The sequence below is a fragment of the Manis javanica genome, chromosome 7, assembly GCF_040802235.1.
Source record: "Manis javanica isolate MJ-LG chromosome 7, MJ_LKY, whole genome shotgun sequence".
Classification (NCBI taxonomy): domain Eukaryota; kingdom Metazoa; phylum Chordata; class Mammalia; order Pholidota; family Manidae; genus Manis; species Manis javanica.
The window spans coordinates 33,720,198-33,741,347 of record NC_133162.1 but is presented as its reverse complement, the minus strand read 5'-3'; the positions used below and the strand labels follow the sequence as shown (position 1 = coordinate 33,741,347).

General features: G+C 41.5%; 1 long non-coding RNA gene across 1 annotated transcript; it reads right to left on the bottom strand.

The window, feature by feature from the left end:
- Nucleotides 1-9,205: 9,205 nt before the first annotated feature.
- Nucleotides 9,206-19,045, bottom strand: LOC118971916 (uncharacterized). Its single transcript, XR_005060666.2, has 3 exons — nt 18,831-19,045; nt 17,707-18,032; nt 9,206-10,475 (listed from the first exon to the last, which is right to left on the bottom strand). It is a non-coding gene; the product is annotated as an uncharacterized lncRNA (long non-coding RNA).
- Between the last annotated feature and the right edge of the window lie 2,105 nt (nt 19,046-21,150).

Here is a 21,150-nt window from a genome sequence, read left to right as displayed (position 1 = left end):
CCCCTCCACCCTCCTGCTGCCTGGCCAGGAGAACACACGTCTGTCACTGCTTTACCTTCTCATCCTCTGCTCTGTGCAGGTGAACACGAATAACTGGAAATACCAAGTAGGGTGTCAGCAGGCCAGGAATTTGCCTTCTACCGGGTTCCATCTCCTTTCTGCCCAATTCTGTAGCATCTGGAAAGAGCTGCTGGACCGAGGCCAGCACAGACTGTTGCTCTCTCCCCTTTCTGCACCCCAGCTTTCTGCTGATGATATGGGTGTCCATCAGATGGGGATCTGTGAGGTTCACTCTGAAAGAAAGTTTCTTCCCGAGATTGCCAAAGCCAAAGGGTTCCAATTAGGATTGAGGGAGGAGACTATTCTTTATTGGGTACCTACTATGTGCCAAATGCTTTGCATCTTTATCCCATTTTTTCCTAACAATAACCCTGCAGGGTAGGCAGGCAGCATTATCTTGGATATGAGTGGGAAATCTGAGACTAAGGATTCTGTGGCTTGTCCAAGGGCTGGAAGCTGTGAGTTTAGAGAGGGTTTTATGCTTTTTATTTCTTGTTGCTTTAATGATTTTTGTAATTCTGAAGCATTTACTGTAGCTGCATTTTATGCCTATTTAAGAGGCAGCAGACTAGAGAGGTTAGGAATTGGGCTCTGGAGACAGACTGCCTAGGGTTCTACCACACATTAGCTGTGTTAGAGGCCTCATCTCTCTTGGGAAAACAAGAATAATAACATAATACTTACCTCTTAGAGTTCTTTTTTTTAATTTTGTTATCATTAGTCTACAATTACATGAAGAACATTATGTTTACTAGGCTCCCCACTACACCAAGTCCCCCCCACAAACCCCATTACAGTCACTGTCCATCAGTGAAGTAAGATATAGAATCACTACTTGTCTTCTCTGTGTTGCACAGCCCTCCCCGTGCCTCCCCCCACATTATAAATGCTAATCGTAATGCCCGCTTCCTTTTTCCCCACCTTTATCCCTCCCTTTCCATCCATCCTCCCCAGTCCCTTTCCCTTTTGTAACTGTTAGTCCATTCTTGGGTTCTGTGATTCTGCTGCTGTTTGGTTCCTTCAGTTTTTCTTTGTTCTTATACTCCACGGATGAGTGAAATCATTTGTTACTTGTCTTTCTCCGCCTGGCTTATTTCACTGAGCATTATACCCTCTAGCTCCGTCCATGTTGTTGCAAATGGTGGGATTTGTTTTCTTCTTATGGCTGAATAATATTCCATTGTGTATATGTACCACATCTTTATCCATTCATATACTGATGGACACTTAGGTTGCTTCCATATCGTGGCTGTTGCAAATAATGCTGCGATAAACATAGGAGTGCATCTGTCTTTTTCAAACTGGAGTGCTGCATTCTTAGGGTAAATTCCTAGGAGTGGAATTTCTGGGTCAAATGGTATTTCTATTTTGAGCTTTTTGAGGAACCTCCATACTGCTTTCCACAATGGTTGAACTAATTTACATTTCCACCAGCAGTGTAGGAGGGTTCCCCTTTGTCCACAACCTCACCAACATTTGTTGTTGTTTGTCTTTTGGATGGTAGCCATCCTTACTGCTGTGAGGTGATATCTCATTGTGGTTTAATTTGCATTTCTCTGATAACTAGCAATGTGGAGCATATTTTCATGTGCCTGTTGGCCATCTGAATTTCTTCTTTGGAAAACTGTTCAGCTTCTCTGCTCATTTTTTAATTGGATTATTTGCTTTTTGTTTGTTGAGGTGCATGAGCTCTTTATATATTTTGGATGTCAAGCCTTTATCAGATCTGTCATTTATGAATATATTCTCCCATACTGTAGGGTACCTTTTTGTTCTGTTGATGGTGTCCTTTGCTGTACGGAAGCTTTTCATCTTGATATAGTCCCACTTGTTCATTTTTGCTTTTGTTCCCTTGCCCGGGGAGATATGTTCATGAAGAAGTAACTCATGTTTATGTCCAAGAAATTTTTGCTTATGTTTTTTTCTAAGAGTTTTATGGTTTCATGACTTACATTCAGGTCTTTATTCCATTTTGAATTTACTTTTGTGTATGGGGTTAGAGAGTGATCCAGTTTCATTCTCTTTCATGTAGCTGTCCAGTTTTGCCAGCACCATCTGTTGAAGAGACTGTCATTTCCCCATTGTATGTCCATGGCTCCTTTATCATATATTAATTGACCATATATGTTTGGGTTAATGTCTGGAGTATCTATTTTGTTCCACTGGTCTGTGGCTCTGTTCTTGTGCCAGTACCAAATTGTCTTGATTACTGTGGCTTTGTAGTAGAGCTTGAAGTTAGGGAGCGAGATTCCCCCCCACTTTATTCTTCCTTCTCAGGATTGCTTTGGCTATTTGGGGTCTTTGGTGTTTCCATATGAATTTTTTGAACTATTTGTTCCAGTTTGTTGAAGAATGTTGTTGGTAATTTGATAGGGATTGCATCGAATCTGTATATTGCTTTGGGCAGGATGGCCATTTTGACAATATTAATTCTTCCTAGCCAAGAGCATGGGATGAGTTTCCATTTGTTAGTGTCCTCTCTAATTTCTCTTAACAGTGTCTTATAGTTTTCAGGGTATAGGTCTTTCACTTTTTTGGTTAGGTTTATTCCTAGGTATTTTATTCTTTTTGATGCAGTTGTGAATGGAATTGTTTTCCTGATTTCTCTTTCTATTGGTTCATTGTTAGTGTATAGGAAAGCCACAGATTTCTGTGTGTTAATTTTGTATCCTGCAACTTTGCTGTATTCCTATATCAGTTCTAGTAGTTTTGGAGTGGAGTCTTTAGGGTTTTTTATGTACAATATCATGTCATCTGCCAATAGTGACAGTTTAACTTCTTCTTTACCAATCTGGATTCCTTGTATTTCTTTGTTTTGTCTAATTGGCATGGCTAGGACCTTTGGTACTATGTTAAATAACAGTGGGGAGAGTGGGCATCCCTGTCTTGTTCCCGGTCTCAGAGGAAAAGCTTTTAGCTTCTCACTGTTCAGTATGATGTAAGTCGTGGGTTTATCATATATGGCCTTTATTATGTTGAGGTACTTGCCCTCTATACCCATTTTGTTGAGAGTTTTTATCATGAATGGATGTTGAATTTTGTCAAATGCTTTTTCAGAATCTATGGAGATGATCATGTGGTTTTTGTCCTTCTTTTTGTTGATGTGGTGGATGATGTTGATGGATTTTCGAATGTTGTACCATCCTTGCATCCCTGGGATGAATCCCACTTGGTCATGGTGTATGATCCTTTTGATATGTTTTTGATTTTGGTTTGCTAATATTTTGTTGAGTATTTTTGCATCTATGTTCATCAGGGATATTGGTCTGTAATTTTCTTTTTTAGTGGGGTCTTTGCCTGGTTTTGGTATTAGGGTGATGTTGGCTTCATAGAATAAGTTTGGGATTATTCCCCCCTCTTGTATTTTTTTGAAAGCTTTAAGGAGAATGGGCATTATATCTTCTCTGTATGTCTGATAAAATAAAAGGTTAGCTTCATTAATATCTTACTGTCTAACTTAACAGAGGTAAATCCATCTGGCCTGGGGGTTTTGTTCTTGGGTAGTTTTTTGATTACCGCTTCAATTTATTTGCTCGTAATTGGTTTGTTTAAATTTTGTGTTTCTTCCTTGGTCAGTCTTGGAAGGTTGAATTTTTCTAGGAAGTTGTCCATTTCTTCAAGGTTTTCCAGCTTGTTAGCATATAGGTTTTCATAGTATTCTCTATTAATTCTTTGTATTTCTGTGGGGTCCGTCACGATTTTTCCTTTCTTGTTTCTGATTCTGTTGATGTGTGTTGATTCTCTTTTTCTCTTAATAAATCTGGCTAGAGGCTTATCTATTTTGTTTATTTTCTCAAAGAACTAGCTCTTGGTTTCATTGATTTTTTTCTATTGTTTTATTCTTCTCAATTTTATTTATTTCTTCTCTGATCTTTATTATGTCCCTCCTTCTGCTGACTTTCGGCCTCATTTGTTCTTCTTTTTCCAATTTTGATAATTGTGATGTTAGACTATTATTTGGGATTGTTCTTCCTTCTTTAAGTATGCCTGGATTGCTATATACTTTCCACTTAAGACTGCTTTTGCTGTGTCCTACAGAAGTTGGGGCTTTGTGTTGTTGTTGTCATTGGTTTCCATATATTGCTTGATCTCTATTTTAATTTGGTCATTGATCCATTGATTATTTGGGAGCATGTTGTTAAGCCTCCATGTGTTTGTGAGCCTTTTTGCTTTCTTTGTACAATTTAGTTCTAGTTTTATACCTCTCTGGTCTGAGAGGTTGGTTGGTAGAATTTCAATCATTTTTAATTTACTGAGGTTCTTTTTGTGGCCTAGTATGTGGTCTATTCTGGAGAATGTTCCATGTGCATTTGAGAAGAATGTGCATCCTGTTGCTTTTGGATGTAGAGTTCTATAGATGTCTATTAGGCCCATCTATTCTACTGTGTTGTTCAGTGCCTCTGTGTCCTTACTTATTTTCTGTCCAGTGGATTTATCCTTTGGAGTGAGTGGTGTGTTGAAGTCTCCTAAAATGAATACATTGCATTCTATTTCCTCCTTTAGTTCTGTTAGTATTTGTTTCACGTATGCTGGTGCTCCTGTGTTAGGTGCATGTATATTTATAATGGTTATATCCTCTTGTTGGACTGAGATATTATTATATAATGTCCTTCTTTATCTCTTGTTACTTTCTTTGTTTTGAAGTCTATTTTGTCTGATACTAGTACTGCAACATCTGCTTTTTTCTCCCTGTTGTTTGCATGAAATATCTTTTCCATCCCTTGACTTTTGATCTGTGCATGTCTTTGGGCTTGAGGTGAGTCTCTTGTAAGCAGCATATAGATGGGTCTTGCTTTTTTATCCATTCTATTACTCTATGTCTTTTGATTGGTGCATTCAGTCCATTTACATTTAGGGTGGTTATTGAAAGATATGTACTTATTGCCATTGCAGGCTTTTAGATCTGTGGTACCAAAGGTTCAAGGTTAGCTTCATTAGTATCTTACTGTCTAACTTAACTTGCTTATTGAGCAATTATAAACACTGTCTGGTGATTCTTTATTTCTCTCCCTTCTTATTCCTCCTCCTCCATTCTTTGTAGGTTGTTTTATTCTGTGCTCTTTTGTGTTTCCTTTAACTGCTTTTGTGGGTAGTTGATTTTATTTTTTGCCTTTAGTTAGTATTTGGTTGGTCTGCTTTCTTTCCTGTGATTTTATTTTCTCTGGTGACATCTATTTAGTCTTAGGAGTGCTCCCATCTAGAGCAGTCCCTCTAAAATACCCTGTAGAGGTGGTTTGTGGGAGGCAAATTCCCTCAGCTTTTGCTTGTCTGGGAATTGTTTAATCCTTCCTTCATGTTTAAATGATAATTGTGCTGGATAGAGTATTCTTGGTTCAAGGCCCTTCTGTTCCATTGCATTAAATATATCATGCCATTCTCTTCTGGCCTGTAAGGTTTCTGTTGAGAAGTCTGATGATAGCCTGATGGGTTTTCCTTTGTAGGTGACCTTTTTCCTCTCTCTAGCTGACTTTAAAACTCTGTCCTTTTCCTTGATCTTTGCCATTTTAATTATTATGTGTCTTGGTGTTGTCCTCCTTGGCTTCCTTCTGTTGGGAGTTCTCTGTACTTCTGTGGTCTGATCGATTATTTCTTCCCCCAGTTTGGGGAAGTTTTCAGCAATTATTTCTTCAAATACACTTTTTATCCCTTTTTCTCTCTCTTCTTCTGGTACCCCTATAATGCGGATATTTTTCCTTTTGGATTGGTCACACAGTTCTCTTAATACTATTTCATTCCTGAAGATCCTTTTATCTGTCTCTGCATCAGCTTCTCTGTGTTCCTGTTCTCTGATTTTTATTCCATTAATGGCCTCTTGCACCTCATCCAGTCTGCTCTTAAGTTCTTCCAGAGATTGTTTCATTTCTGTAATCTCCTTCTGGACATCATCCCTTAGCTCTTGCATATTTCTGTGAATATCCATCAGCATGGTTATGACCTTTATTTTGAATTCTTTTTTAGGAAGATTGGTTAGGTCTATCTCCTTCTCAGGGGTTGACTCTGTGGTTTTGTTTTGGATCAAATTATTCTGCCTTTTCATGGCAATAGAGGTAGTTGTGGGGAGCTGGCACATGTGTCAGCTGGGAGAATGTCCCTTCTTGCTGGTTTGTGGCCTTCCTTTCCTGGGAGAACAGCGACCCCTAGTGGCTTGTGCTGGGCAGTTGCACACAGACGGGGTGTCTGATTCTTGTCCGGCCGCTGTGGAAGAAGCTCTGCCTGGTTGCTGTGGGCATGGCCACTGCCACTATGGCAGAGTCACACCAGAGGGGGAACGGGCAGAAGGCTGTTTATCACCATGAGGGGCCTCCAAGCTGAGCTGCTGCCCAGGGTGTTGGGGTGCCCAGAGTTCCCTGGGATTCCCAGTTACTGGGCTGATTGCACCTGGGAGCTTCTGTCCAGCTGTGAGGCCCCTGTCCCTTTAAGATTTTCAAAGGGCACTCGCTTTTCTTTTGTCCCAGGGGTGCTGGCTGCAGGGACCTGCTCACAGATCTTACTGTCCTGTTTCCCTAGTATCCAGCACACCACACACTGTGTGTCTGTGTTCTCGGTGCAGATGTCTAGGGCTGGGTGTTTAGCAGTCCTGGGCTCCCTCTCCCTCCCTGCTCTGACTCCTCTCCTCCTGCCAGGAGCTTGGATGAGGGGCTCTTGGGTCCCGCTGGGCCGCGGCTTGTATCTTACCCCCTTTGTGAGGTGCTGGGTTCTCGCAGGTATAGATGTAGTCTGGCTGTTGTCCTATATCTTCTGGTCTCTCTTTTAGGAATAGTTGTATTTGTTATATTTTCAAAAATATATATGACTTTGGAAGGAGATTTCCGCTGCTTTACTCACACCGCCATCTTGGCTCCACCCTACCTCTTAGAGTTTTGAAGATAAATAACAAGAAGCAATAAGATGCTTAGCAGAAGACTTGGTCCAGTGTAAGTGCCTCAACTAACATTAGCTAATTACTACCATTACCACCACCACCATTTTTGCAAGCTGCCTGAAAATTTGGTATAAAGGCACATGGCAAAATGGCCAGTGGTGCTGAACAAATGCTTGAAGAATGCATGCATAAACAAAAGAGTGATGGGTGGATGGTGAGAGGGAGGGCTGAGTCACAGAGTGATTAAGGTGCAGCCATGCCTCGGCCCTCACTGACCTGCTGACCCATTTTGTGGTCAGAGAGATTAAAGAGCAGACATTCCTGACCCCACCCAGCAAGGCAGGTCCTTGATCAGGCTTAGGCGCCCTAGCTCTGTGGCTGGAGGAAGGTGTGCGCTGGCCTGGGCTCCCTGGGGAGGGAACCTGGGGATCAGGATAGTGGAGTGAGGTCCTGAGGACCCAAGTGGACTAGGTCTGGAGGGTGGAGGTTCTGCAGTGAGGGGAGGAGGATGGGCAGCAAAAGGCATTTATGTTTGGTCCTCATTTTCCAGGTATCAAGTGGAGGATTGGAAAATCAGTCACCCAGTTTTGACCTTGGAGAGGTTGAGTCTGGAGCAGGGTGCTTAGAAGCTGGCTTCTGCCTCCAAGAGCAGGGAACCCTTACACCTGCTTAGCTCACCTTGTAGGATGGGAGGTCCAAGAGGGATAATTTGGGACAAACTGTAAATTATATTTCTCTGTCCTCATCCATGTATCCAGTATTTATTATGAGTCTGATCAATTATTATTACCATTGTCTAAGGTTCTCTGGAGGAGACATATTTTCCATTCATGTCCCCAAGGTATTTACTGTCCAAGAGTAATAATAAGAATAAAAGTACTAACTACCATGCATTTAATATCTATGTACCAGGTATTTTATATTTATTATCTCACTGAATTTTTACCTCAATTGTAATGAAGTATTATCAGCCTATTTTGGAGATAAAGAAACTGAGCCTCAGGGAAGTAGCTTGCTCTCCATCCGGGACGCAGAGCTGCAAGTCAGTGCCAAAGCTGAGGTTCATATGCAGCCTCTGCCTAACTCCAAAGCACTTGCTCTTGACTGGTGGCCAGTAGGGGAGTATATTTACCCATGACAGATCACCCACTAAATTGAAGGTGGATTTGGAACCATTGTTTCAACCAGAATGGTTGAAGGAGGCTTTGTGGAGGGGTGGGATGTGGAGGAGTCTAAAGGCTGAGGGGAGAGGGCAGCATTTCATGCAGGAGGGAGGGGTCAGTGAGGAAGGGCAAAGGCAAGGTGGACAGTGAGGACAGTCACAGATGCCACCCCCCAGCCCCCGATCTTCCTAACAGCCCCATGAGGGGAGAGGGACAAGGTGATACAGTACATTTTGAAATGATGGAAGCTCAAAGAGGTTATGTGTTTGAGCAAGGTCACCCAGTCACTAAGTGATAGAAATAAATCCTCAGGCTCCTTCTGTTTATAGGCAGCAAGGAACCATTGGAGTTTTGTGGGTAAAGTCTGGAAGATGGTGCACGGATCCTCTTGCGTCATTAAATGTGTAATTTTCGTTATTTGTTTAAGAACAGCATTCTTCACCTCTTCTTGTGCTGGGGATTCCTTTGGCAGCTGGCAGAAGTCTGTGAATTCCTTTGCCAAGTAATATATATTTTTAAAAATTAATTTGGTAAATACCCATATCACAAAACTTAACCATTGTAGCCATTTTTAATGATATGATACAATGGCATTAAGTACAATCATATCGTTGTGCTACTGTCCACAGAGCTCTTCTTCTCTGGCAACACTGATGCTGTGTACCCATCAGACACTAACTCTCCATGCTCCCCAACTCCTCCCTTGGGCACCCACCATTGTACTTTGTCTTCATGAGTCTGACTACTGCAAGCACCACATATAAGTGGAATCATGTAATACCTGTGACTGGCTTATTTCATTTTTAGCATCTGTCAGAACTTCCTTTCTAAGGCTGAGTAATATTCATTGTGTGTATATCTCACATTTTGTTTATCCAGTCATCCATCAGCAGACACTTGGGTTGCTTCCACCTTATGGCTGTTGCAAATAATGTACCAAATAATGTTTTAAAATGCATGAAATTATATATGTATTTTGCATATAAGTATATATATGTAATATATATATTAGATGTAAGATGATTAAAAAGGAAAACAACTATATTGTTATACCGTTATCAATATATATTTTAAAATAAATTGTAGCATAGAACTATATCAGCTCCTTACTAATGCGGTAAATAACTTCTAGCAGCAGGCCTAACACCTGCCTTAATTTTGAAACAGTGATGAGTGTAAACAATATCTTGAGATATGTGCAGTAAGTTGATATGAAGCGTGAGCTGAAAGTATCTGTGATTTTGGTGACAAAGCCTCAGGTTCTGGGGATGTTTTAGTTTATTGCCTTTGTTGATAATTAAAGGAAATGCTAAATTTCAGCTAGAGATTTAGGAAAAGAAAATTGTAATTATTTCCCATAGTCCCAAGTCCAGGACCCCCAGGCATTCTCTTTGCAGGTCCTAGAAACTGCAGCAGCCTGAGGTCATGATGAGCGTAGCTTTTCAGCTTGAGAAAAGGTTCTGTGACCATCCTGGCCTGAAGCAAGGGCTCCGCCTTCGAACCTTCCAGTTTGGAGCCACCTTTTCCTAGTACGGCCCAGCTGTGTGAACTTTGGCAGGTTGTTCAGCCTTTCTGAGTCTCTGTTTCCTCACCTGTGTTTGGATACTAGGATGCCCGCACAGAGGTCATGGCTTCCTATGTCTCCCGAGTTCCCGTTAAAAAGATGGATAAAATCAGGCGAGCCTTTTGACCCAGGTTTATCTAAATCTCAAAGGCCCCTCCTCCACCCATAATGGATGGCATGATGGCAGGCTTTTACGTTCAGGTTTTCCAGGACCTCTTTTTCTTCCTGCCGTCCAGAGTAAACAACACAACTAAGCCAGACCCTAACGTTTCCTACCATCCTAGCCTTCTGGAGCCAAAATTGGCATCTGTTTTCACAGACCCTAAGTTGTCTAAAACTTTTGCATACCAGGGGTGGTCTGGGATCCTATCAGGGGCCATAAAAGACCATAGCCAGCAAAGATAGGGTATCAGCAGGGATATTCTCAAACAGTTAGCAAGAAAAAGGAAGCCAGAAAGGGAAGTTACATGCGGGTGTCCAGGCATTCCAGCAATGTGCCTTAAGATAATCAAATCCCTGGCTGTGGAGGATGGATGGCGATTCAATAAATTTGCTGCTTGCTGGATAGGCTTGGCCTGTTCTAAATCTAATTTAAGGCAATCTTATGGGATAGGATAATGCTAGCTAGCTCACAAGATTGCAGAATGACTGACAGAATGTGAAAGCTGCTGTCCAGGCCGAGCTAGAGCCAGATCAGCAGAGAGGGGATTTGGGTGGCCCCTACCCAGGCCTGTTTGCATGAGTTGATGTGCACAGCAGTTTGGTTTTTGATTGCAGGAGGAGAGTAGAGAGTTTTCTGGCTGTTGTTTTTTCCTCTTGGGAGTGCCTAGGGTGGAAGAAGAATGGAGGAAGTAACTGCTGTTTCAGTCCCCCTGTGGCAGAAATTGGCCCTGTGCAGGAGGAAGGAGCTGTCCTTACAGGAGACTTTTTGAGATTGTGCCTGAGCATGGTTGGTTCCCAGCCCAAGGGACAATATGTTACACTGATCAGGGAGAGGGCTGGTCTCCCCAGCACCCCTTGCATTCTTCCCAGACCACGGGGCAACCCTGCAGGCCCAAGGGGGCTGCCAACAGCATCCCTGTGGAGGGCAATGGTATGGTGGGGACAGGAGGATGTGAGCAGAGGCAGAAGAACATTAGATGACTCATTGCTGTATGTATGGAGACCAGATGTCCTGGGAATTTAGGAAAATAGGGGTTGGGGGAGAGGGGAGATGTCAAATAAGTTCTAATTCGTTGGGCAGGTGGGGCTGGGAGCTAGCAAGAGTCAGCTATTAATTCAACATGACCTTTTTGCAAACTTTTATTTTGAACCTGGAATGTAATAAGTAAAACCATAGCCTCATGAAAGAATTAGGAATTCTTTTTTTGAGCCTGGAACACAAACTATTGCACACATAAATACTTACCAGTAATGCTGTGGTTGCTACAGTATTGCTCTTCTACCCACTGCATGAAAGAAAGGTGAACAGGGTCAACTGGATGCTTGTGAAAAGACCTGGGATTCAGTTGGCTTTCTTTGGTCCCACCCAAAGCTCATACTGTTCATCTTAAGAAAACTTTTTCCTAGCTTAGTCTTTGATAAAAAGAAAACATCTTCAGTAAATTGAAGAGAACTACCATATGCCCCAGCAATCCTACTTTTAGGCATATATCCAAAAGAAGCAAAGACAGATGATCAAAGACTTGTACATGTATATTCACAGCAGCACTGTTCACAGTCGCCAAAATGTGAAACAACCCAAATACCCACCCACTGATGAATGGGTCCATAAAATGTGATATGTCCATGCAATGGAATATTATTCAGTCACAAAAAGGAATGAAGGACTAATACATGCTGCAACATGGATGAGCCTTGAAAACATGATGCTAAATTAAAGATGCCAGTCACAGAAGACCACACATTATATGATTCCAAATATGTCCAGAATAGGTAAATCCAGAGAGACAAAAAACAGATTAGTGGTTGCCAGCAGTTGGGAGGTGGGCGGGAATGGGAAGTGACCACTAATGGGTACAGGGTTTCTTTCGGGGGGTGATAAAAATGTTATAGAATTAGATAGAAGCAATGGTTGCACAACACTGTAAAGTATGTTTCATGACACTAAATGCCATGAAGGCGCACACTTTAAAATGGTTAAAATAGTGGATTTTATGTTATGTTATTTTACTGCAATTAAAAAACAACAAAAATCAAATATTTAAATAGAAAACATTAAACATATTTCAGATGCTTTCTTCTTCAGAAACTTATTTTCCCAATTTTTATGCAATAATTCATCACATATCTTGGCACTTCTTAGGCAACATCACCTCAGGAGAACACGGTTAAGAATCAGGAAGCAAATACAGCTTTCAGACCTCCTTCAGTGAGAAGACCTGAAGGGCCAGCGGGTGAGCCAAGTCCATCCAGGTTTTATGACCTAGTACATGCCTGGATCATAGTGGTTCCCTGAGCTATCAAGGCAAGGGTAATTCCACTCTGGGTCTTTGGAACACAATTTTAGGCCTCTTGATCTACCTTGTTACATAGCAAATCGTATGTTTCTTGATTCATTTCTGAGAGAACTTTGAAGATTTTAAAGGAGTTTCAGGAACAGACTCAATTTTGCAATATAAACTCACGTTGTCTGATATGCCTAATTAGGACATAACTCTAAACCTAGGACCGTCTGTTGAAAGACAAGGGTTCCACCTAGTAGCAACATCTCCAATATGATGCTGGCACTCAGTTTTTCAGCTGTGGGGCAGGATGGTCTTAACATGGGGCTATTATGAAAGTCAAATATGATGATAATATGTGAAAAAACATCTTATGATTGATGAGATGTTATATAAATATAAGCTTTAGTTATTGTGTTGGCATCAAGAATTCACTGTGCTAGTTCAATGCTAATAATAATTGCTAACATGTACTGCACATATGCGTCAGGAACTAGGCTAGCGCTTCGTACATCTGTGTACATATATGGACTATCTTTTAGTCCCAGATGTTGAGCATCTTTTCATGTGTCTGTTGGCCCTCTGTGTGTCTTCTTTGGAAAAATGTCTATTCAGATCTTCTGCCCATTTTTTAATTGGATTTCTTTTTTTTTCTTGGCTATTGACTTATAGAAATTGTTTATATATATTGTATATTAGCCCCTTATCAGCTATATGTTTGCAAATATCTTCTCCCATTCAATTGGTTGCCTTTCATTTTATTGATGGTTTCCTTTCCTGTACAGAAGCTTTCTAGTTTGATGTAGTCCCATTTGTTTATTTTTGCTTTTGTTGCTTAGGAACGATGATTAATGCCATTTTACATATGTGGAAACCGAGGCTCAAGTGTCATAATTAATGCTGAATACTTAGCCACACTGTCTTAGATAATTAGAATGGGAAGTAGGGAGGGATTTGGAGGAATAGGCTGGGTGCATCCTGCTGAGGGGAAACAGAAAAAGGGGGGAAAAAGGGAGTTACCGGCAGAATTAGGAATCTTACGCAGATTTAAAGGATGTAGGGTGGGGAAGTTAGGCACCAACTAACAAGAATGAGTGATCTCAGAAAGGCCAGGCTCTAATGGGCCTGAGCTCTGGGTCATCTTCTCTGAGAAACGATTCCTCACTGCCCCCACTCCCTCACGGTATCCTGAAGTCCCCTGGCAGCCTGGATCAGGTTGCCCCACTGCCCTGCCCCACATTCCCACATCTCCATAAGGTTACCTCTTTCACAGCACACACCACATTGCACTGTGAGGATCTGTTTGGGTCTCTGTGTGCCTTTCAAGGTCAGGAATCTGGTAACCTCTCTGGTCTCAGCACCCAGCACTGAGAGTAAAGCTTGGTAAAGGTCAGCAAATCTGAAAAAAGACTGCATTTATGATCAGGAAGACAGCATGTGTCAGACCTTTAACCTCTAGGAGAAGTTTATAGACATAAACACTTACTTAGAAAGGGAAGTAGAGCATCATGGCCTTTGCCTACTAATATCTAAAAAGGAAGCTCATGTTTCTGCTCCATACAAAGACAGTGTTACAGTTTTAGGTCCCTTAAAGGGGCCTGTGATCAAAATGTCCAAATCTTGGAAACACCCACAAAATACATGAGTTTTCAAATGTTGCAGAGCCCAAATGGACTGCCTGTGGCCTGGATGTACCAGGATTTTTCTAACCATTGCAGAGCACTTAGATTGTTTCCATTTTGACTCTTCTAGGCAATGCTACAGAAGTCATTTCTGAACCTACAGCCTTGCACTCTCATGCAAGTGCATTCATAGAGGGGAATTGCAAATTGCAGAGTCAAAAGCATTCTCACGAAGGTTCCATTCTAAAAACTCAAATATTAGAATGTGTCTGTGTGAAACTTCGGCTAAGGACAGTTACTTCAAAGGCAAATACCTCAAGTACCTTTTCCATAGACCTGTTATTTATCTGTTCTGATTGAACATCGAGGTTCACAACTCTTGCTACCCATTTCCTCTGAGACTGACACTGCAGTGAGCAGCAGGAATGGCCAGGAGAACATGTCAAGAAAAAAGGAAGACAAAGTCAAGGGCCACAGGAGAAGCACCACTGAAGAAGCTGAAATAGGAAAGATTGCTCAGGGCTGAATGGAAGGGATGATACAAACAAAGAGGGAGAATAAGGCTAGTTTCTACCTGAAAAGGGGATTTTATAAAAGCTTTTCTTTGAAAAACCCATAATGCTAGTAAATAGCTAGATTCTGGTTGGAAAACCAAGGTTTTGAAGTTGGAAGAGATCCTCAGGATTCATCCCCTTCTTTGTAGATGAAGAAACAAGGGGCAGAGGGGTTAACTGACTTGATTAAGGGCACACAGCTTGTTAGCAATGTGGTGAGGACTGGAGCTCCTGCTTCTCATGAGCTGCATCATGACCTTTATTTTTCCTTCCATTTTTCTCCACTTATCCCTTTATAATTACTCTACTTAGGCAATACGGATTATTTATTCAAAGCTGGAACAACGTTTTCTCATTTCACTGAGTTTAAATAGAGATGACGCGGCCTATTCTTAATGTTTAACAATCAAAACCAATTATGACTCTTTCTTTCCCTCATGCAAAAAACACACTGTCCTTTTCAGAATGTATGTAGTGTTTTCCATTTTATGGCATAAACAGGCCAATGAGAACAATAATATGACAATAAAACCTCCAGAGAAGACATATACTAAATATAATCAAGTAATCCCAGTTATTCAGGATTGGGAAATAATGCTATGGATACAAAATAGAGAATAAAAATAGCTCAAAGAACACTGAACTCATGGGTATGAGTCAGGGCACACTCATTTGTGTTCAGCCCAGTGATATGATCAACTCCCTCCAACAAGTTCAATTTCCTTCTGTTTTTGAAGGGCACTAGCAAGCTCCTAGATATTTCCTTGGTTTTGAACCCAAATTCCTAAAACTGCCCAGTCTATACTTGGCTAGACCAAAAAAAATCTTCCCACTTTGCCCTGGAGCAGAGGAAAACTGAGTCAAGAACTTCCCCGAGCATTAGTTTATTTAATTACCCATCCATCTACCAAACTTTTGTTAAATTCCCACCACGTAGAAGTTCAATTAATGAATCTGGAAATAGCTTTCTGATTGGAAATGGTAGCCAAGTCTTGACTTTTGGCTTTATAGTATCCCTGGATTCTTGTTGCTTGTTAGTAGAGGACAGTCAATCCTCTGAGGTTTTTGTCCATCTGTGGAATTTATATGGATGTGGTTGTCCTTCTCCTTGTCATCCTAATCAGGAGAGCTAGAGAAATGATGCAAGGCAAGAAACTGAATATAAAAGGGATTCCTATTTTTCTTGGACATCATCTTTGAAAAGCCATTGTTGTGGAATGGAAGAATATTTGGCAATGAACCGTTTAGTGAGGCAGAAAGGATTCCAGTGGAGTGGACTGCCCCAGGAAGACAGTGCTTGTTTAAGAAACACTCTTGGAGATTCCTTTCTCATGCATCAGCGACTTGGCTTAATTCAACAGTAGAGGCATTTGACACCAGTGCCACTGGGAAACTGCATCCTCAGTTGTCTAGGAGACTCTGGCCATGGCCCTGCCCTTGTTCTTCCTAGAAAAATTGCCTGTGTGTCAGATTTCAAGGACTAAAGAACTCAAGCCCAGTACTTATCTAAGACCCTGAGATAAATTCATAAAGTGTGACTATATGAAAGTGAAGGAAAGTGACACGAAATGAATAGGACAAGCTACCTCTTTGATTGTAAGTTCTGTGAGGAGAGGGGCTCTATTGATCGTACTCATTGTTTTATTTCTAGTATCTAGCAATATGATGTTCAATGCTCAATAAACCTTTGTTTAATTAAGAAATATCACTATTACAGTCTTCCCAGGAAATACTGTAGCACTGAAGCAGTACAAAGGCCACCAGAGTTGATGGGGGTCAATGGCACCTAGCTCACAGAACCAGTGGGAGGACTGAGTGGAAGACTCATATTCAAAAGGCCCAAGGACCATGCCTGGCACAGTGATATGTACTTAATAAATGTGGAGTCTATTGAATAAAATTAGAGGACTGCAAAAATCTTAGTAAGAGGGCTACAGAGACTCAAAAAAGAAGCACCAATTTAAAATGTAACCAGTGAAAGAGAAGCTAAAATCATGAATTCCAGCCTGTCCTAAAGAAGTGCTATCATGGTAGAAACATGTGGTGATGGATACAAAAAATATTTTAAAGGGGATCAGTGGATAAAGTTTTGCTAGTGTTTCTGTGGTGATTTTCAGCTCTAACTTTATTTTTGTTTGAACAAAACAGCTTTCCTGAGTTATCAAGTGATGGCTCATTAAAATTTTCTTTCAAAGTTTTTACTAAAAAAATTTCAAAATTAGGAAATAAGGTAAAAAGTTATTGCATGCTCTTGTTTCAATATTATACTTGAGAATTGTCTAACAAACTCACTTAGGGATCATCTGATGTTGCAGGGAATTATCATTTTCTTTGATTTACTATTTACTACCTGTAGATTAAATGTCTGTGGGCTCCTAAAGTTCATACATGAACTCTCACTCTCATCATGACTGTCTTTTAAGATGTGGTCTCTAGAGAACAGATTGAGATTAAATGAGAGTGGACTCCTATCTGATAGGATTAGTGTCCTTATAAGAAGAAACCACAAAGATCTCTCCTCCCCCCGACATGCCACCTCCAAGCACATGCACCCGAGAAAGGCCATGTGAGGATACAGCAAGAAGGGGGCCATCTGTACGCCAGGAAGAGAGCCCTCACTGAAACCTGCATCGGCCAGAACCTCGGTCTTGGACATCTAGCCTCCAGAACAGAAAATAAAGTTTTGTTGTTTAAGCCACCCAGGCTATGGTATTTTATTATGGCAGCCTGAGCTGACTGAAACATCTATTGCTTAAGGTCTAGACTCTGTAACTTTGGGTATTAACTTGTAGAAGACTGATAAATTGTTTTTCCAGGAGGGATGTAAATGATTTATATTTGTGGAAATAAGAACGCCAAAGGTTACAGTTTTACTGACTTGTAAGACATTAACCATTTTTATCTACTGCTGTAATCTGAGCCTCAATTTTCCTGCTCTGAAAAATGCCATTAATAGCTTCCTCTTCATAAGGTAGCAGTAGGATTAAGTATAAGGCATATAGTACTTGGAGGGCACCCCTTAACACACAGCAGATTCTTAATTAAACTATGTTTACTATGATTATTTAGATCAGAGGTCCACAAATGTATTTTGTTGTGATTGTAGAGTCTTTAAAAACATTAGTGGCCAATTAGTAAAAGTCAGGACATTTCACGTATTTCAGATTTTGACTTCTCTTCAAAAAGTTGGGCAGTACAAGACTTCCAGGTCCACATGGCAACCAACAGCTCTAAGTGGGTGGCATCTTCCCTTTGGGATGGGCAGGTATTGTCCCTTACTGAAGGCCACACCCGGGCCCCTTTGTTCCTTTACATTAACTGCTTGGCCCTTGATTTAGTCTCTGGTTTAGAGTATCATTCTCTTATTCCCCAATTAAAATAACCTTAAGCACAGTCTCCAAAGGCCCAGAACCAGGGCTCCCCCAGGAGAAACTTACGGTGCTTGAAGAGAGCCCATGGTTCCACCTGGTGATATGGGAGGTTCCATGGGCATTGACTCCTTCCTCAGCCCTGCAGGAAGGGCATGCTATGCTCAGGGCAGGACATCTTTCCGAGGCTCTCTGAGACTGTTGCCTGCCACACAGATGCTCTCCATGACTTAACAGCTTGTAGTGCCGTGGTTGAGCACAGGACTTGCTGAGAATGGTAGTTAAGTTTAATATAGGGCTCCCACATATGCCAGCCACTTGATGTGGGTCATCTTGTAGAACTTTCCAAACCATTTGGAGTAGGTATCACAGGTCCTCAATCTGAAATTTCAAAGCTGTAAAAACCAAAATTCTTCTCAGCAAGATCTAAGGTTAGCAGGTTAGTAAACTCTAATCTGAACCAACATGAAGCTGTCTGCGACTTTTATTTCTCCCACTTAATTTAAATACCCTCATTTTGCTGCAGAAATACTTTTGTGTTTGATTACTGGTATTGCCCCAGGCCCCTCTAGAGGTTGGTATTTACACCCAACATTCTAAGGTTTGAAAATCTGGCCCTAGGGGTTTTAGATAAGGTATGGAGACTATGTGTTATTCTCATTTTACAGATAAGAAAAGTGAATCCTTGAGAAATTTTTTAAAATTCCAAAGAAGTGCTTAACCCTAGTGACTCCCCTTCAGACAACCTTTCCTGATGACCTTGGGCAGGCCACCTGTCTGGACACAGTGACTGTACCGTAAAATGAAGAAATGAAGGTACATGCACTGAATAGGCTTTAGGCCACTTCATTCTACACCATCCTATAAATGGGTGCTCTTGTTCTTATCACCCCTTTTTGTGGATGAAGACACTAGAGTTCAAAAACTGAAATAAGTTGCCCAAGGTCACCCCACCAGTCACTGGTGAGCTGGCACATGAACCCAGTCTATCTGACTTTGGTGCCACACACCCTCTCATGGGGTTCAGTGGCCCTCACAGCTCTAATGGAATCCCTGTCTCTTTTATCCCTATCAGATTTCTTCATGGAAAAAAATGCCTAGCCCATTTTATCCCTCAGTCCTCACATTTCAGCAGCCAGCAGCTTGACAGAGAGGCCAGGAAAGCTTTGAAAGTGGTGTTTACTGTTCCTTACCTCTCACACCCCAGGGGAGAGTTCCAGCCATTCAAAAATGTCCACTTGCAGATTATGGCGGGCACTTTCTAGGATTCAGTGGCCTGTCTCTCCCTCTTCCTGCTGTAAAGATTTCTGCAAGTAGGTGCAACATTTCTCTAGGGCCTTCCAGCTCCAATGGCTCCAAGTCCAACAGGTCCAGTTCCCCAGCTCCTTTTAATGAGGTCTGTCCCTCCTCCTTCCTTCCATCTCTCCTGGATGATTACTCCTCCTCTCACTCAGGGGACAGAAGAGAAATCACATGAGTTCTCACAAGACAAATCATAAGAAATCTGGGTTGCTTGGGTGTGGGAACCCTGACCTCACTGAGAGAGAGTTAAAGGCCCAGCTGGAGATGCTGTCACCCTCCAGCCAATTCAAGTGACCTGGGAAGGTGTGGCTCATTCCTATAATGTCATATTTTTCAACCCTATTGCTGGAAGGAAATGTCTCTTGGCAAGAAGTACAGTGACTTGGGAAGCCAGTAATCATGGGCACGGGTAGACTCACTATCCATCCATCAATGAAGAAATGCTACATGGAGGCAGAGAGTAGCATGTTTACTCTTTTGACTTTGGGCAAGACATTGGACTTCACTGAGACTGCTATCTTGTCTGGAAAATGGGGATAAAAATATCTGGTTCTGCCTATCTCAAAGGATAGCAGGGAGAATCACACTAGTAATGGATGTGACAATGTTTACAAATATCACATACAGTTATCAGGTAAGCTTAAGGGCAGTGGATGAGTTATAGCTAAGGACAAAGAAGGAAGGTCATAGGAAGTCTGTCCCACAAAGAGATGAGATCAAAAGTTCAGCAGACTGAGGTCCAACAGGCCTTGACAGATGATCATGGGCTTACCCATATATTTCCAACACACATCCTTTAGTCCTGCATTAAGAGGATTGTGAATTACTGGGCTTAAGACAGATAGGGGAGTTTTGTTTCTGTGTCATATAAAGCATCTTTATCCCTTCAGGTTGTGGCTAGCACAAGGAAAATGAGACAGGAGTAAAAACCAAGAGAAATAACAAATAGCAGAAACACACTTGCACCTCTTTCAGTAGTAAATTTATCATGAGACAGATTATAAAGCAAGTTTGTTTATTATGTGAATTATAAACTTGAACATATTTGCAGGGAATAATAAACTCTAAAAAATGTAGCCAATATGAAAAAGAACCAGATAGAAATCCCAGAAATAGAACTGAATTAAACATACCATATTTCCTACACCAGTTTAGGGACTACTCTAGCTGGGTGAAGGTGACAAACAAGGCTTCCCATGGAAAGGAACATTATGACCAGTGTAACTGGAGCTGTGGGTGGTGGGAAAAGGGAGAAAAAAAGAAATCTTAAAGTATAGATCTTTTTGACAACGCTAGTAGCATCAGCTTTAGGGCTAGATCCTCAGGCAGCAGAAGCCAGAACTTCTGTGGGAAAAATCGAAAAGGAATGGGAGAAGGAGTCATCACCAGCTTTTACCAAGTCATTCAGAAGTCCACACATGTTCAGTTCCAACTATGATACAGAGCAAGAAAGACTAATTAACAAGCTCAGGAATGTTTCTTGAAAATCAGTTCTAAACACAGGAGGGGAGACTTCCTATCAGATTGAAAGATTGTATGTAATGAATGGAAATAGAAGTCCGGAATTATAAAACTTGATGTGCAGAAGAAACCATAGAATTATTGTAGGGCAATCCCTTCATTTACAGACGAGGAAACTAAGCCTTAGAGAAAGTGTGGCAGACACAGACCATACAGGCAAGCTCCTAACCTCCACTTTGAGAGTAAAGCATCAATATAACCATTCAGTACCCCCTGGCTCAGCTTTCCAAAAGAAAAAAAAAACGGTGGATGGGGCTGTGAATCCTGGTCCACCAGTGAATGGCTGGCAAAAATCAAAACATAAAGAGATGAGTCCTGGTTTGAGTAGAGGGAGGTGAGCCTGCCAGGGAAGTCTTGGAGGAAATGAGCAGGCCCTTAATGTCAACACAGTGTGAGGGGAGAAAGGTGCTAAAGCAGGGGAGATGTTATAAGCAAAGCCAGGAGGTGGTGGGTGCAGATTGGCTTACTTGATTCATTTATTCTACAAGTATTTATTTGCTGGGAGCTGGTCCTGTGCTGGGTGCAGTGCAGGCAAACAGGACATGGTCCTGAGGCTCGCAGAGCTAACAGTCCAGGAGGCTGGGAGATGGGTCAGCCAACAGGAGTCAACCACTGAAGAACTTTAATATATTCCTAGGGAAAAAGAAACCAGCTAAAAGGTTTGTAGAATAGTAAGGGCAGTGACCACTC